Source organism: Bactrocera oleae, chromosome 3, assembly GCF_042242935.1.
Source record: "Bactrocera oleae isolate idBacOlea1 chromosome 3, idBacOlea1, whole genome shotgun sequence".
In the NCBI taxonomy this organism is placed as follows: Eukaryota; Metazoa; Arthropoda; class Insecta; order Diptera; family Tephritidae; genus Bactrocera; species Bactrocera oleae.
In genome coordinates, this window is record NC_091537.1 from 702,065 (window position 1) to 719,577 (window position 17,513).

The 17,513-nt window shown below is 36.5% G+C and overlaps 1 protein-coding gene and 1 long non-coding RNA gene across 4 annotated transcripts in view; one reads left to right on the forward strand and one right to left on the reverse strand.

Annotated features, from left to right (window-relative positions):
- The window catches only part of LOC106614963 (uncharacterized), a 136,584-nt gene that overhangs the window by 17,624 nt on the left and 101,447 nt on the right, over window positions 1-17,513 (reverse strand). The window lies entirely within an intron of this gene.
- nub (nubbin) overlaps window positions 1-17,513 on the forward strand; it is a 38,391-nt gene that overhangs the window by 6,928 nt on the left and 13,950 nt on the right. The gene's annotated exons all lie outside the window — the stretch shown is intronic.

Here is a 17,513-nt window from a genome sequence, read left to right on the forward strand (position 1 = left end):
TCAAATAAATTCCCTTCGGCCCTGAATGTTTAAACTTTTGACCCAACCCTGGCCGTTATTTACTTTTTTAGTTATTTATATAGTCATTCCCTTAAATTAACAAACTAGAAATCAGAACGATGAGAATATTATTTATTTACGGATATGTTTATAAGGACATACTTAATGTATGTAGAACAATCGATTTTGAGATTTTAATATGCTAGACTTTTTTGTTCTTGACGAAAATTGCAATTATACATTCACCTAAATTAAGGTACAATGCAAGAACGCTTGCCAAAGTAACGGATAAACTCGTTTGCACTACAATAATGTAGTGGCGTACAAATATTATATTAACCGGTTACAATGCAATTAAATCTTAATGTGCTTAATGCGCTATGTAAATGATGGCAAGTTAGTCACATATACTATATAATTGTTCATACATACATACCCTGCTGGAAAATCAAGACGCTCTTCCACGCCACAGGCTGCAACTCAGTGTATACTATGGATGGATTTAAACAGATCTATAGTTTGCTTACACCCTTCTTTTGTTTCCACAAATGGTCAACATGGACCCTATAGTTTTCCCTATTGGGCATTTATGTATATATGTATGTACATGTATGTGCGTGTATTCCTACCGCTAAGAAGTAAAAATAATTGAAAATATCAAAATGGAATACGATACTTTGGTAAAGATAGCGTGTTTGAAAATTATTAATATTATGCCATTCCTACCATGGCGGAGAGGGGGTTTTGACCAGCGCACCGAAGAATAGACAATGAGCCGGTGATACACATTGAAGTAGTCAGAGACCTTAATTAAGCAACAGTCTATTTAGTGTGATGTCCGGTCTGGTGAATCCATCTGTATGCAAAAGATTAAGCAGATATGAATATGTATTTACACATACACATACATACATATGCATGATAGTACATGCATGCTATCAACGGTGTTTGAGACCCCCTGCAAATACCCGCAATCGCCGATACGTAAGCTTCCTAAGTCATTGGCCAAGTAGGTTTTACCTCAAAAGAGTGGGTAAATATACATACATACATACATATATACATATTTAAATGCTTTCACTAAGAACAGAGGGCATTAAATATACAAAGTGTGGAGTAGGAATTGGCTAGCTATCTAAGCGGAGCCATTGTCTGTCGACGGTCAATTGCTAAAAGAACAAACTCTTTGATATTGGTCGTAATTGGGATTAAACCCAGAACTTGAGTAGTGAAAGTGCGTGCTTATAACCGGTATAGCAGACAGCCACCAAGGACTTATCATACAATAGGATACTATTACGCTCACATAGTACAAATTTGGAATCTGTTGGAAAAGTCACTTTTGTGTTATAAATATTGAAGATATTTGGGGAGACAAAAAATGAAATTTTTAGGGGAAAAGATAGATCGTTATTAGCGATTGGATCAGCAAAATGAATTGTCGATGGGGCGGATGTTATGGAATGTTCTTATCACTAGAGATTTAGACGCGGGTTTATAAATGAAATTGGTCTGCCAGATCAGGACAACCCATTATATTTGTAAAAATACAATGTAAAATTTGTATGTTTCTGAAGTTTTATTAGGCTTCCAGTTATGGCTGATGCTTCAGTTATGGTACAAACAGTCACCGACGCAAAACCGTTAATCGAATTAGCTGATACGACCCATCTTATGAGAGCGGAATGTAAATAAACACACACCACTGCTTCTATCATGCGCTTCTACCACGCGTGCTTGTGGATATCCGCGAAAATTGAATTATTCCCGTAGAAACGAGTTAGCTGATTGCTCTCTTACAACACAGGGTTACCAGTCTCGAAATTTTGAAGTAATTAAAAAATAAACTTGAGTGTATTTGAAATATTTTTAAACTAACACAAAATCCCAGTCGAATACTATTATTTATAAAGAGGAAGACTATTTTTAATAGTTGGATTTTAGTTTTGTTCTTTTATATTATATTATCAAAAAATATAACTTGAAAGCTAGATGTATGTATAACCTAAAAGCTACATATGGAGCAATGACAACATTGCTCAAATGAAAACAAAAGAGAGCAACTGATTTCTACGTTGTCACTACGGGCATAACTGTTGACGAATTTCGGAAGAATGGAACGTCGGCCACTAACTGAAGCATGAGGATTCATACTGATGATGTACGTACAAATATTATACATATGGTTCATACGAGTGCTTATTTCGATTTCAGTTTCAATAAACTACCGTTCATGAAAAATGCTTGGCCAAAAATCATTTTCATATTCACAATTATGTACACACATACCAACCATACACACCATATACATACATACATATAATATTGAGCATTTGAAATAATTCTGAATAACTCATATACATTTGTAGCGGCATACTGGCCAAATCCAAATCAGTCTTGCAACTCGAAAGCCACAACGGTGCGCAGAACAGATGTATAATGTATGTACGTGTGTGTATGGGTGCATTTATATATTTCAAAGGAAACGTGCGTACACGACAAATTATCTTCATAAATAATAGCGCCAAAATAAATGGCAAAAGAGTTGAATGGTCCCTCCGTCCATATGCAAAGGTAGTGCGCTTGTAGCCACCGGATGGCTATTAAATAAAATCGAGCAGACCTTGCGAATGAACGAGTATTGACGGCGATCAAGCGGTGATGTTTGCCAAAACCTGTTATTAGCATTTCCGCTTTTTATTATTATTATATATTTTTCGAACAGTTTTCTAGAAATAAGCCAATCATTTCCAGAGCCAAAAGGAGTATTTAGAATTTGCAGCAAATCTAGTTGTGTAGTGTTCACGAACTGTGCTAAACTATCCACTAAGAAGACTTCTGCCCACAATAAAAATTGGTATTCAAATTAAAATGGAAAGAAAATTGTAATTGAGACAAATAGCTTACTTGTACTTGATTATATGAACGGGAACACCATATCATTTGAGTTATATTTTTTATTCGCTTAAATATTTTAAACATTTATATATACACACTTATAATCTACCTACTGTAGTAATCTGAATGTGTCGGCTTTTATGAGCGCTTTTCAGATAGACCTTGATGTTGCATCAACAAATTAGCAAAGCTGCCTTAGTGTGTGTGCGAGCCGAAGGACCAAATGCCATTATGAATATTGTACCTCAGAGTAATTGTAAATATGTATACACTGTGTACCGCTACTAGGCGACCGAAAGGACCGCACACCACAGCGATGAATTATGATGTTGGCTTACATTTTTGATGATGTTGCCGCTGCTGCCGCGGCGCTGCGGTACTTTGACTCTAATTCGCTGCGTTGCGCATGCGGCTAAGCACCGGCTAACTTTGAACGCCAATAAAGTCTTCGCTTTCAACACATCCAACCGGTTCTGAGTCTTTAGATTTTGTTATGTCATGTCATGACGTGGTCCTGCCACGGCGCGCAGCAGAAGGCACAATTCATTTCAAAGTTGAAAGCGGCGCCGTGTAATTAAATTGAGTAGCGCGCTAAAAATAATGGCTAATTTGGTTTTGACGTCTCCTCACATCTACATATGTATGTTGTGTGTGTGTTGCTTTTGCCACGTCCTGTGCCTACGTACATGTGTACATACATATGCATTTGCCCACTTTCGTGTTCATTTAAGGCTAATGGAATGGCGAGACACCTGTTTCAGGTTCGCAACTGTTAACACATGTCATGCGATTTTCAATAAAAGCTTGTGGCAATTAGCATTTATTGAATGACCTCAAGAAATCATATTACATATACATGTGTTCATGCATATGTATGTCCATATGTGGCTGCTTGCAGAGCAAAAGACTCGAGCTTGTCTTCAATCTTCAAAAGCATCCAACATATTTCCTCGGCATTTGCTGACGGCTAACTGCCCTGCGTTTACACATTTTGTTTTTGCTCTCTGGTAGATGCCCGATCTGCATTTGGCTGATTCAGTGATCACTTCCCACACTCTGCAAAAGTTTGTGAAATTAACTCACACATTGTTAGCCGCGAACGGTGCCGCCTCCAAACGAGTGCACGATGTATTGATATTCATTATATTATATTTATATACAACATACATTAAATGTACGTCTAAAAAAAAAAAAAAATAAATAAAAATACATATATATTATATATTTTATCTTTTACACAAATGCATGTACTCTTGCAATTACGTATTGAAATTAGTAGTGTAAATCAAAAAAAGTTTGCATGGAAGCAATACCGAAGATTATTTGCATTCACTGTAATACCACTCGCCTGCGATTCTCGTACCTATTTGCCTACATGGCATCTCGAGATGTGCATATAGTTACATACATACATATATAATGAGTATTTGACTTTTCGAACGCTGGAGTCTGAGTGCGGTAAATGTACCAAAGGTGGAGGCTTGCAGCTGGTGTAGCACAGTGTTATTTGCTATAGAATTTCAAAACTCTTAAACTTATACGCACTAATTCTTCCAAAAGCTCTTGATTTTTTTAATTTGTCAAAATTTATCCTCAGCTTATTTGCCTCTATTATACTTGTATGGTATTTAGTATTTTAAAATGAATATGCATAGTTAATAAATCATCTCAAGCTTAATATATAATGAACTAAGAAATTTAACATAATACGAGGCTTCATAGACCTTACTATTACTATCCGATAGAAAAGCGTAAAGCTTCCTCAAATGAATAATTAGATAAGTCATACGCTTACATACATACAGTTACTTAGAAAGGGTGAATGTATTTATGCGTATTTTTAGCATTCCGATCGCATTTACATATCAACATTTATTTGCAGTATTGCATGTATGTATGTAAATGCGAGTGCAGCATGTCTGTTTGGAAATTTTTATCGCAAAAGCAGCAATACCACACTTGCACTTACATAGATGCATACATATCTACATGAAGTACTTATATGTGTGTATGTATTTTGAAATAAATTTCTTTTAAGCTATTGTACGTGCAAGAGTAAGGTGCATATTAGCGAACAGGATTTATGACACTCGGCCGAAACGAATACATATGCATATATATCTGTCTGCATTTGTGTACACATGCGTTTACAACCACGAGAGCAGCAGTGGTACATAAATGAACTAAGAAAGGCACCAAGCAATATGGTCAATAACAGCAAGCAACTCTGGCAATGCGTCGGACAGCCAGATCGGATCGGCCATGGGAATATTTGTTTCTGTGCTACGCGTACGTTCCATTTAATTTGCATGAAACGTGCGGCACCATAACGTGCGCGGCAACAACGCACACTTGCTCTGCTCTGTGCGAAGATTGCGCAAGTGATCGTTTGGGTCAAGTTAGGGCTACTTTCTGGCTGCTCGAAGCTTCGCCTGGGCGGCAACTGCAACCAATGGTAGGACAGGTACGAATGATGTTGATGCTATTTATGTGTACTTGCTTGTTTATTTGTGTGTGTGTGTATGCCAATCGACAATCTGCTGCCGTCTTTTGTCTTCCGAAAGGCTATCATTATGATTATGACGAATATTACGTTTATTCTTTTGCTTGCATTTATTCTGTATGGTAATGTATAATAACACTTCCATTTATATGTGCATACACATGTACATATATATGTACATACGCTGCACTTAGTGTTCATATTGCTGGCATAAGTACTTATATATGCTTGCAAATAATAAACAATATATAATTGCTTCAATTAATAATTATCCTACATATATTGATGTTTGGCTTTGAATCAAGTCTCAAGCACCTCATCTTCTGGTTTTTTTGCGACAGAACTGTCGTGGCCGAGAGACGCTCCGCATATTGCCCTTCTCTGGATCATGTAGTTCAAGCAAGTGACAATTGCCTTCCGGTGTTTGCTCAAATGGTTAAAGAAAAATGTATACCGTCGAACTAACCTAAGAACTCACCATCAACTCTATTTTCAGGCTTTCACGTAGCAATAGATCTATCGCTACAGAATGTAGTCATCTTCCAAATATTAGCTTCGTTAAGAGGGTAGTGGTATCACCCTTGCCTGCCAAAATCCTTGCGCTCGAGACTAATTTAGAGGAGGGAAGCTGTATTGCTGGAGTTCCGCAGTCGTATTGTGATTTACTACTGAACGGCTGAGCTATCTGAGCCTCGCGTGGCTAACCGCTAGTACTTGCAAATTCTCCTAGACTAGTATTGCTCCATCGCCTTTTAATAGTTGTATGATTTCTAACCGCTTTAAATGTAAATTCAAAATGGGAAGTAGGCTTTCAATGTCAAAGCAAATAATTATTCCATTACGTAGAGATTTTAATGAACTTTGTCTCATCCGATCGAATAGATATCTATCAGTTACGATTGTGGTACATTTTGTTTTTTACAAAGGAAATCTAATCCACCACATAAAAGTCTTCTATTTCTAAGTACTTCTTTTTAAATGCGGAACCACACGTCCCCAATAAGCAAATTGAGCTATTTACTCACAAATCGCAAATTGCCACTTTCGTTCATTAACTTTAGCATTCCACCAGCTGTTGTTGTTGTCATTGCTTTGGAGAGCCCCGGCACGGCAGCCAACATAAAGTGACGATTCGTCAACGCCACAAAGCTAGAAGCGACTACAAAATGATGACAGACATACACACACACATGCACACAACAAAGGCACACGCGACCAAATGTCTGTCGGTTATGTATGTATGTATGTGGAGTTAAAAGTGATATAAGCGACTGCCGAGTAGTCGCTGAAATAAGTGCGGTGAATTATGAAATGAGTGTTATAAGTGTTGCACGGGCGAAGGGAGGGGAGTAAGAAAAACTGTGGCGAACAAGGAATAAGAGATATAAATAACTTAATAAATAATAATTATTCGCAATAAATGCATAAAGTTGTTGCTTTTTCCCATGTGTTAGCCGCTGATTACGTAGATTGCAATTTTTGTGTTCGCACTCCTTCTCGCAAGGCCAGATCATTGCACAAAAATTGCACTTTCATTCCCTTCAAGAGTACAACAACACTAACAAAAGTGTTAACACAATGAAGGCGTGTGAAATTGATTACTTGTCATAATGTTGAGGATGTACAGGATACATATGTAGATGCATCGGCCATCTAATATCATTCATATAAATAAAGTTCAGGCTTTTAGTCTAGTATAATAATTCCAAAATAAATAAGTCTATAATTAAGTACTGTGTGTTTTTTGGTTTCGAAATTGAGTTTTTCATTACGCTCTAGGAACCGTTGGTGTGTTGAGTTTTCGACTATATAGAACTTCGAATAAGTATGCTTTCCTTAAAAGACTTTTGGGGAAAATCCCGTACATGAAGTTCTCACAAACTTAGACCATATATTTCTCGCAGACGTCAAAACCAAAAAATGGAAATGCAAATTGAAAATGTGATTCAGAGCTGTTGATTTCCAGCTAGATACGCTTGTAACTTGCGAGAAATCGTATTTTATATTTTTAATGAGTTTACACGATCGTTGATTGCGTTATACTTGTATGTATGCATACATTAATACTCATACCATATATGTATGTACATATAATATATACTTATCTAATAAAAAATGCAAGAGCATAAGATTTTATTCATGTGCATACGTTTGTGTGTTTGTATGTTGCAATATGAAAATATATAATATATTTCGTTCTTAGCAGAAAGCTTAAAAGAAAAACAAAACAAAAAAGTTAAACGAAAAATGTCTCTGACACGCAGCTCTGCTTTTGCACAGCTTGTAGTTTTTCTTGGTAAGTGTTCAAGAGCCAAAACTAATTATAATTGACAGGCAATATCTGACGAATAGTTGCACTTATGCACATACATACACAAACGTACTTTTACATATATGCACACACTCCCTAGGCAAGCTTCCAAGAGGTATTGCATACGGATATGTGCATTTGACTGCATAGCTGAGCTCATTGCAACAGAAGCGACTGTTTATACACAGGAGACAATAATTTGCAACCTAACTGAGACGACGAGTAACAATTATTTATTTCTGCAGAGTAATTAGTTAAGCTGACGGCCCAAAGCCGCAATAGAAAATACAAAAAAAAATAACAACAACAATATGAATGCGAAGTTGGGAAAAGTAAAATACTTTCTTAATTGCGCGGCAACGTACTGTCGTTTTGAAATCTCCTACTCGAAACGTAGAGACTTTAAAGCCCCATTCACTGGGCTCATCCAATATGTATTATCAATGTTGGCGCAAATGCTTGACTACTCGTTACAGTTACAGAAAAGGTTACACCCAATGGTCAAACCCATTTGGGCGTATTCACAGTTATGCAAGCATTTCTATTTCTTGTATCTATTATGGTCATGGTTAGCTTACTTTAGTACACTAGTACACGCTTTTGCGCCCTCTATGTTCTTCAGGGTCTTGGATTACATTTCTATCGGTTGGTTTTCAGTAAAAATGTACTGAGCTCTATATTAAAGTACGTGATTGGCAGGATTCATAGTAGTGAAGTTGGGTTTATACATATACAGTACGATTACCGTTTACGCACAAATATTTAGCGAAAGATTTGCGTTGATCAATAATTGGGCTTGGAGGAAAATTTAAATGCAGAGGAAGATTTGGTAATTTTGAAAACGACATCAGAACTTCATGTATGACGTGATCTGAGAATATTTGGGGGTCACATCGCACTAGATGTAACAAAGCGCAAATATATTCATAATACATACAGCTAATATAAAATATTTGAAATTTGATTTGTAAATGAAAAGAGCTCTCATAAAGAGACGCATATGTATGTATGTACTCGTGTTATACAATTCTCCAAGAACATGCGAGACAAAGATAATAAGTGGCGTGAATACCAACCGTTTTTAATTATTGAAGAAGCCAAATTAATTACCAACGCACCTTCCCAACACCGATATAATGATTTCTGTTGAATTTACATGCTTACATATACATACATACATGCGTATGTAAGTGAGTTCATCTCAAGCACCGCTCACATAAAACTCAATACATACATACATTCTGTGAGTAAGTGTGTCTGCACGAAAAAATGCTGACAAAACAATGGTTGCATTCAACACTGTTATTTTACAATTCGCTGCACACATTTTACAATAAACGCAACGCACATTTGCATTCAGGGTTAAATTTCATACTTTTAATTGCTGAAAAGGAGAAACGCATCTACGAGTACGTACGAGTGTGTGTATGTTAAACAACAGTGAGAGTACGCCAACTGCAACTCACACACGCATACACACATGCAAACAAACTAAGATATTTATATACGAGTTATTGGCAGTAATTAGCATGCAAAATATTAACATACAATTAATTGCTTCGCGAAGAGGAACAAGCAGGCGCAGCAGGGGGTTGTGGCAGAGGCGTAATTGGGGCATTGAGTGAATGTAAATAAAAACTGCATGTTGCGCTCATCTAACTGTCGGCATATGGCTGCGCTTGGATTTAAATTTACATGCCTTTCTACGCTTCGAGGAATCGTGCGTACCCAACCACTAACGAGTGCGAGCTGTTGGGGGCGGTGTTGAGTGGGTGGGCATACTGCATGCAAAATTGTTGCGAACAACAACAAATATGCATTAATTAGCTTATAGAGAAATATTTTTGACTTCAAAGTGTGGTTGCAAATACAGAAGCTGGAACGGCAAGACAGGTGCAGCTTGAGCTACCAGTGTAGCACTTGACCCCTAACATGTACATATATGTATAAAAGTTGAGCTACCAGTGTAGCACTTGACCCCTAACATGTACATATATGTATAAAAGTTCTGTTGTTCTGCATCTAAGAATTAACTGAATTTTTGTATTACTGGTACAAATGATGAAATGTCATGCTCAAAATCATTTTTTTTAATATTTTCGAATTGGTGTTAGTATATTCTATATTTTCAAAGATCAAGTAAGAAATGGTTGTCTACTTGATCCGTTAATTGTATCTACATACATACATATATAGTTAGTCAAGTCAATGCTATTTTACGCTAGAAACTATATTCACGCAGCTATCTTCAATATAGATTTCATTCAAGGTGCAGAAGTGATTTCCCTTTCATGATTTTAGGGTTTCTAACATTGTTGAGTGCTTGTTTGCGAAATTCAATACAAATGTGTATGTAAACAAATTCATAAATTAAAGTAAATAACATCTGGATTCATATGTATATAGGCAAAAATTCAGATGCTCCAGTATTAAGTATAATAATACATACAAATGCATACATGTGTTGCATATGTGTTAGTTAACTGACGGAGCAATCCTTTTGCGAGTGAAGCACGCGCCAACCAGGACTACGAGGATAATCGCAAAGGCAACTGTACAAAGAACGGATCGCGGAATGATTCTTTATTTGGCCGTGTGTGTCAGAATGCACATACACATGTGCACCTATGTACATATGTACATAAGTATATAGCAACAAATGCTAAATGAAGATAAATGGCCACAGTATGAAATTTAAAATTCATTCAGTTAAACTTACGTGTTTGTATGTACATTTGTATATGTACGGCGCGTGTAGAGATACTGACAGTATTCACGTTTCAAACGTTTACTCCTTTTATCACTTCGCTTTTGCTTTTGTGTGATTACCTGCGTAATGTTCGGGATATGAAAGTAACCCTTAAATTGTGGTAGAGGCACAATAACGCGTGCGCCGTATTGGGTTACATAACAGCCAAGTACGAGTAGTTGTAGTTGCGCATGCGCAGCACAAGACAGCTTTGCCAACACTGGAAATCCTAGCGAAATTCGTGTTGACATATGGCATGAGTTCATCGTTTGGCTGTCGCAACGACTATCAGTGTTGCTTTCCCTCTTTCTTGATTACGCCCTAATACGTGTATAATATTTGAACGATCGCATCTCTGATAGAAAGCGGCGCGGGAGCACGCGTCAGCCGAACCAATATGAGCACAGACGATGTTTATTCGATTTGTTGCCTATTTTATATTTATTATTTGTTCGGCGAATCCTTTCTACTCATCCTTATTGTTGGCTTTGTAGCAATTTTAGGCAATGATCGTCTGACACTGCGTGAATTCAGATGTAGCATTTTATGAATAAAAAAATTCCAAAAAATATGTATGTCTCAATAAATGCCTGTGTGTGTGTTCGAATTACATAAGCATATATGCACCTACAAAAGGTTTAAAAGACTCACACACACACACTTTTTTCACATTTATCACTAAATGCTGTCAAAGTAATTTTATTTTCTTTTTTTTAATTTTCATTGGCTGCAATGTTTTATGGAAATCCTTTGAAAACTTGGCAGCAAAACTTTCGCTAGGTTAATACATATACATATATATACATAAGTATGCATGCATGCATATGTAGATGGCAGTGAAAGAAGTGTCATGAAATCAAATGCAAAATAGGGTTGATATTCACGGTTGAAAGGGTGGTTCGATGCCACCCTTTTTAAATTAATTTTATTTGAATGCAATGGATTTCGTGCAGCTGCCACTTTCACTCGAACACGCGTGCGCGAATGTGTTTTTTATTATTTGATTACAAACGAAGATTCATTAAAAATGGTAGTTTCCTGTATATACATATGCATGTATATGAATATTATATTATGTATAAATCCTTGTATTATACATAAATGCCCAAAAAAATATATTAATATATAGAAGAATTAGCAAGAAATTACTATTTTTCAAATTATTAGTTATATTTGGAAACTTTGTCATATAAGAAAGAAAGCACTTTGCATATAAAAATGTGTATACACTGATATTCACATGAATTCGTTAATGTATGGGTTCAAAAACCTCGAAAGCGCCAACGTCATTTGATCTATTTATGTGCAGAAACCGACGTTGCACCGATGCGCAATTCTTTTAATTTTCTCCAGCTTATTATTATTGCTTAAAAATAGTTTCAAAACAGAAGAAATAAGTTATTGTGACTTAGCACGCAAAAAATCTCGCTTCGGTGAGTGGAGATAGCATGCGCGTACACACACATACGCGCGCAAACACACATACATACATACAGAGTAATGTAATAAATGAACGAATGAAACGATGAAACTTTATACTCTGTGCACTGAATGCACTTCTCGGCCAAAGCAATAAAAGCTGCGATAAACATTTTGCATACGTGTAGACTTTTCGCCTTTGCTGCGTGCTGCCTAGGCAGGGCACCAAACTATTTTTCGTACTATTCTAATTGCAGGCATTTGCATACTCATGCATATGTAACATTTGCAATTGTGTATGAGCTATGTTAATAGGTAAGAATTAATCAGAACCGGTTTTGATCATAATTGTAAGTGTGTTTCCAGAATGTCCGACTCTTTGTTAAATCGATTTTCCATCTACAATTGATCCCTGTTCAAAGAAGCAATTAAATATTTTATTTTTGAAACGATATGTGTGGATGACAACTCTTGAAATGGCTACCTTTTATATTGAGAGCATCGTAGTAGCAATCATCCGATTTGCGTAATAAATGTGAGAAATATTTACGAAAACTGACTGCGGCAGTGGCATTATTCACCTGAAACCTCTATTGCAGATCATTTGCATTGTAATTTGCTCTGCATAGACAGGATATTCGAAGAAATGCACAAAGGCAGGGATAATTTGAAGAGTAAATCATTGCTGCATGAAAAGAAGTGCAAAATAAGAAAGATAAATAGGAGCGCATGCATTTACTTTTACTTGCGAATGCATAAGCGTATGTGTGTGTGCGCGTGTGTGGGTACTCTCTTAGGGGTTCCTCCCAGTTTATCGTTTGAGAAACCTGCTGTTCCCACGCTGACAAGGTGCCTCTACCTTTACGAGCTGACAATAGCTGGCGTCGATACAGTTACTGTTGTTGTTGCCTTCGTCAATGCGCAGTGACTTTGCCTTACACCTGGCCGTAACCATGCAAACACTGGCTTTGTTGCAATCACATTGTGTCTTTGGCATTCTTCTACTACCAAATTAATAGCAATTTTTCAATTGTTACACATACATAACATAACTGAAATATTGCTAAGTAAATGCGTAAGTAGTTGTGCACATTTGTTTTTGCAGCTTCCAAATTTCCTTTCCTATTCGATAAAATTTTGTTTTACGCAAACGAACATAGAAACCGTAGCAGCTGGAGCCAGGTTTAGCGGAAAATTCGTCGATTTTTGAAATTTCTCTTTTAATTAGTGTAAAGGTTCATGCAAAGCAGCAGCAAAGTTTTCAATTTGAAAACAAAAATCAAAATTTTTGTATTATTGTATTTTCAGTAACAATTTAAGCTATTAAACCTAATTCTATTGGATCGGAAAGCCAAGTTTCACTAATGTCTGTACAAATGAATGTGTGGAAATATAAGTGCGCATATACATACACACACCCACTAAAACTTATGCAAGCGATTATGCATTTGATTGGAGTTTTTTATCGCTTGATTTTGATTTGATGGCTTTTACCCTTCGGGAGTGAGCGCTGCCGCCTATAACGGCATGCTGTTTTTTATGCGCCTATATCTGTATGTAAATCCACCCCTTTTTTGGGTATTTGAGCATATGCATAGTGCTTTCTCATATGCAGAGTGGAGAAAAGGGTTCCAGTTATGCTCGCTTAGCATTTGATGGCAAGTGAAATGCCAGCAGCGCTTTCATTGGCATATAACGGTATGTGTTTGAAAGTGATTTTGATTTGAGCAAAAAACGACAACCGATATTATACAAGAATGTGTGCGTTCCATGGCTGTTTTTTAGATTATGTAAATTTTCAACCCTTCTGCAATTTGAATATCCTTCGCCTATTTTTATGTGCGTGCTGGCTATTGGTTGCTTTTTTATTCGCTTGTATACACTATTTACCCGTATACAGACATCTTGGATCTGTGCTTTATAAAGTTTTTTCTTTGGTTTTCAAAATGGAGTTTGTGCTATTATGGTATATTTTTTTTTAGATGAAATCAGAAAACCGTTCAAAACTTAATTTGCTCATTCGTCGACTGCTCATCTGTAATACCAATATGCTAAAGTAGAGGAGTAGACATAACTAACTTGACCCTTAATGAGAGAAAGAAGTGTCACACACACAAAATAAAGAAAATTTCTTCATACTAAAAACGAAGCAGCTTCCAAAGTGCAAATGCGTTTCGATTGATGTATGGTGATTGGAGCAGATATTGAAAATTGGTGTAATAAAAAGTCAACCACATGGACAGAAATCATTATTTTGGGGTCTAGGGGAAGATGTGCACCGATGCCACTTTTTTGGCTTTGACTGGGCTACATAACTAAACTAAGCTAACGAACTTCAAATACTCGTTGCAATGGAAGTGAGTAGTTGGTATTCAGTTTTCATATGGCCATTCGCTAGGATTGAAAGTGATATAAACAAGCGATATACTTACATATAATGTCATTATGTATAATGACAATTCAAAATTTAGAACGAGTAGAAAACCTTCTTTCAAATCGCTTTTAAATTAATAAATACTTACTAGTAAAATGTCGATAGTTTTGTGCGTACATATGTGTGTGTCAGTGTATGCCTGTTCTTTTGAAAGAAAATACGTTTTGCGAAATTTTCCGTTACACAGCCAAGTCACTTGAGATTTAAGCCTTTCAAATTTTAAAGACACATTTCTGCGCGCAAAAAGCCACCGAATACACGCAAATCTATAAACATATACACATACGTACATACTATGCTCGTAAATATGTAGATGCCCGCACATGCTTCTGAACTCAGTGAATATCATTGCATTCTATGCAATTTGGCGCAAAATTGAATCATAAACGCTACTTTGTAACTGCTCGATAGTTTGTTATTTCCGAAAGCTACCCCTATTTTTATATAACAAACTTGAATTTTTCACTTTTTACATTTCATAATTTTTTGCATTTTTTCACATTTTCCTTATTAGTGGCGGCGCATGTGTGAGTGGTTGTTCGAGTGTTCGTTTAGCGCACTCAATATGGCAAATCAGAATGGAGGGAACTTGCATGTAGAAGCATTTTTTAACGGTTCTGCCAACTCAGGTAGCAAGCAGCGGCGCGGCCGAGTAAGCCGTGACGGAACCGACGAGCGAACGCGCCATAGAGCTCATCATATTGGTGTTAAGATTTCTTAAGAAACTACCTTTTTCTTTGCTTATTTTTTATGAACGCTTTTCCAACGGTCGCTGGCAGACAGCGTTAACATTGATTTGCTTTTTATTGCAATTTTCTCTGAAATTTGTTCTGGCGTTTTTACTATTTTTGTGTATTTTCATTTTATTTCTTTTTTCTAAGCGTTTTTTGTTAGGCTCGCTCTCACATAGCAGCGCTATTTCACAGTTCCAGTTCATTGTGCAGTCGTTACACAATCTGAGGGTAGATTTATGCATTTGGCCTGCTACATTTGGCCTTAGCGTTGCGTGTGTGTGTGTGTGTGCGAGTGTTGATGAAAAAATGCATAGATTGCATTTACCGTTTTTTATTCACCTAATGGCTTTGTGTCCCTTTAAGGAGGAAAATCTACCGATAGTGCAGTAATTTAATTTTTAACGTACTTTCTCACGATTTCTCTTCATTTTTGCCTGCAATGATGAAGATAAAAAATAAATCTTCCAATTTTATGTCGCAAATTTTTCGAACCCCCAAAATTAAGGCAATTTTAAGGAATGCAGAATCTGCATTTCATGTTACCCATGCAAATAGCTTATGGTCCATCAGAAATTATTGATATATTGTTTTAGTTTGACGGAGGGTGTTTCAATAACGGTCATCCATATATTTAAACAAATCTGTATACATGTCAAGAATCATAAGTCGGATTTTATTGGGTTGGTAATTAGAAATGTTTGTATGTATGCATGTAAGTATATCTATGCTTCTATCAAGATCAAACTTCTTCAAAACGTCTCCGTATTGGTTTTGAACGATTTCGTACGGTTTGAGTCCTTTAAAAAAACCGAACAATTCCATTTGTATTAGTAGTTGGAAATTTGCCGGAAGACTTATTTTTAACCATCTTATTTAACGCCTTTGTGCTTATATGATCATGGTTTTTTATATCCTTCGCTAAGAACTCATCGGCAAAGCGAAACCGAAACCATAAAACGCTCCAACAGATTGCTTGCATCTCATTGAATGCACCAGTACCCTTAGTATATGTAGATGTGTATGTGTTTTGTATGCATGATGCTCGGCATTCAGTTTAAATACGAAGGATTCCTGTCGCGGTTGACCAAAATTTACCTGCGACTGAATGCCAGTTTTTATGGTTTCCGAAAATTTTTACGATTGTTTCATAGTTCAAGCAATTGCTTTTCGTGCCGCTGTTGTTGTTCTGCTTAATTTTACAAGTTAGGCAAATCAAAAAAAGGTGAATATAATAAAAAGTGACTTTCTAGCGTTATTTTTTAACATTTGACTATTTGATGTTTCAATGAGGAAAAAACACTACTGCTTTATGCGCTTTATGGCTATTCACTTGAAGTCCGGTAGGTCTATTTGAATAAAAATTAGAGTTTTTCTTCGGCCAACAATTTTTTGGTCATCAAACATTGGTTTTTATACTCTCGCAACATGTTGCTACTGAGTATAACAGTTTTCTTCACCTAACGGCTGTTTGTATCACCTAAAACTAATCGAAATAGATATGGAGTTATATATGAATGATCAGGATGATAAAACGAGTTCGAATCCGGGTAACTGTCTGTCCGTTTGTCCATCTGTCCAAGCCATAACTTGAGTAAAAATTGAGATATCTTAATAGATCTTGGTATACGTGTTCTTTGGCAGAAAAAGTGGGTTTGTATATGGCTGTAATCGGACCACTACCACGCCCACAAAACGCCATTAATCGAAAACCTATAAATTGCCATAACTAAGTCGCAAATTAAGATACATAACCGTAATTTGGTACAACGAATCGCAATAGTGAATGGCATCTGTGGTTGAAAGTTTTTTTTCAAGTTGGTGTTGCTTTGCCCCCAAATCCCCAAACAGGTTTAATGTATATATCTCCCAAACTATTCAAGCTATATCACCCAAATTTGTTCCGGACATACCATGGACGTACCTTTTGCGACAGCAATAAGTGAAATCGGATGATAACCACGCCCACTCCTCACGAAACGGTTTTGCTAAAAACTACTAAAATTACGACAAATCAATAACGAATTGTGTCAGAGACATTAAATTTTAGTTCCGAGATGGTACAAAAGGGCTTTATAGGAGAAAGTGTCGAAATTCGAAAATGGGCGTAGCTCCGCCCGCATTTAGGTGAAATCCCATAGCTTCAAACCTACTACACCAATTTCAACCAAATTTGTACAAACGATTATTTTGACATTTCCATATAACAATGTGAAAATGGGCGAAATGGGCGAAATAGGACAGTAACCACTTCCCATATAACACAACTTCAAGCAACTATCAAGCACTAATTAATATATCGGGATAAAATATTGCACGAATATTTCTTTTAAAGTATGCCATCTCAGGTCTAAAAATTGTCAAAATCGGACCATAAATATTTAAGCCCCCAGATACCGAAAATGGTTGACTTTTCGCCGAAAATATCGGTCAATCTGTCAGATAATCAAAATTAGCGGAATTCGGAG